General features: G+C 34.0%; 1 long non-coding RNA gene across 1 annotated transcript in view; it reads right to left on the bottom strand.

The window, feature by feature from the left end:
• The window catches only part of LOC107655536 (uncharacterized), a 1,226-nt gene extending 936 nt beyond the window's left edge, over positions 1 to 290 (bottom strand). Inside the window, exon 1 of the long non-coding RNA XR_001630452.1 lies at positions 220 to 290. This is a non-coding gene — a long non-coding RNA (uncharacterized LOC107655536). The remainder of the gene's footprint in view (positions 1 to 219) is intronic.
• Positions 291 to 1,563: the final 1,273 nt, after the last annotated feature.

Genomic DNA, 1,563 nt, shown 5'->3' with positions numbered 1-1,563 from the left:
AAAAAAAAAAATATATATATATATATATATATATGTGCTCTCACCAAAGGCCTTTTAAGCTTGTAGTCTTTTTCGTTCTTCAGCGTCTGCTCAAATTTAAACTTGCATTTCAGAGACATGTGCCATGTGTGCTATTTAGAATGATATTTGGGAAAAAATACACAAAATATACTGCATGAACAGAACCAAAAGTAGGACATAAGTAACCCTTCTACTTACATATCCATGTCTTTTATAAAGCAGTACCTCAGAGTCAGGCCCTTAGCAGTTTGAACATAGTCTTCATTAGCCAGAGAGCTACAGAAATATTTTAAACGCATGAGTACAGCTTTAAATGTTTAAAGCTGAATGTAAGTCCTTGGCACAGTTAATGAGGAATACTTACATATTGTAATGAGCCACGTTTTCATACAGTGTTCTAATAATTTTGCTCCAATGTGATGCTGAAAGTCTGCATTCCTTTCCAACTTAGCCTGAACATTAAAAGGAAACTTCAAAACCTTAAACTGCAGGACAAGCTGTTGATAGGCTGATATTACTATGGTAAAAAAGAGAAAGTAATAATTAAGCATTGTATACATAAATAGTACAAATGTCACATGCACATATGTCACATGTATACATACGATGGTTGCATACAGGTACTTACAGTGTACCTATAGTGTAGTTACCTAAGAAATTACTGGTAATATAAGGTAACTACATGGGGTAGGGTTAAGTTTAGGGGTAGTGTCAGGGTTAGTACCTAGTTATTACCTAGTTATTGTAATTACTATAATAAGTACATAGTATGTATATGAGAAACAGGACTGTAAAATAAAGTGCTACCCATAAAATAGTACAAATAATTACCAGTTATTAATCCTGAAAAGACAAATTATTACATAACAATGACACTATCATCAACATTTTACCAAGCAAGTTTTACTAGAAATATGTGCCTTAACCTTTTCTTGATCATATTGGTGGTCAATTGACCCTTCGCAGAGAGCTGCCCCCCTTAGTTACTGTTGCTTTGTGTGACATGTGCTACGTTCGCACATCATGTTCTCACGCAGTGAAAAATACATCGCGAAGCAAAGAGGACACTGACAATGCACCGACAGACAAGACAGAGCATGTTACTTTTGGTATGAAACAAATTTTCAGCTTTTAAATTTTGTAATTTTTTAAAGGAATTTCAAACAATAAATACCGCTTTGTGGCTCTTTAATGTGCGGTGACAGATCGCTGTAGCACCTCAGTTCAAGCAGCACATGAACGATCATCTCTTCCTCTTTTACAGCAGCTTATAGTGAACAAATTTTACAGACAAAATTGCGCGTCTTTTGCTGCTAATTATTTATTATATTCATATTATATTAATTATAATTATTTACCTTTCACATCTGATTGTACCTTTATGACTCTTTTGGGGTACATAATTGTACCCTAAGGACCCATTGTGGACCTTTAAATGTTTTTTTTTTTTTTAGTTTTTGTTTTTTTTCTGATATGGTGCAATAAACCTAGAAGGGTGAATGTATTTTAAGAGAAGGTACGAGGAGCTCATGAATGTGTAGA

The sequence above is a fragment of the Sinocyclocheilus anshuiensis genome, unplaced genomic scaffold (assembly GCF_001515605.1).
Source record: "Sinocyclocheilus anshuiensis isolate Anshui unplaced genomic scaffold, SAMN03320099.WGS_v1.1 scaffold1281, whole genome shotgun sequence".
Lineage (NCBI taxonomy): Eukaryota > Metazoa > Chordata > Actinopteri > Cypriniformes > Cyprinidae > Sinocyclocheilus > Sinocyclocheilus anshuiensis.
The sequence above is the reverse complement of the archived record's forward strand: the minus strand, read 5'-3'. Positions and strand labels throughout refer to the sequence as shown.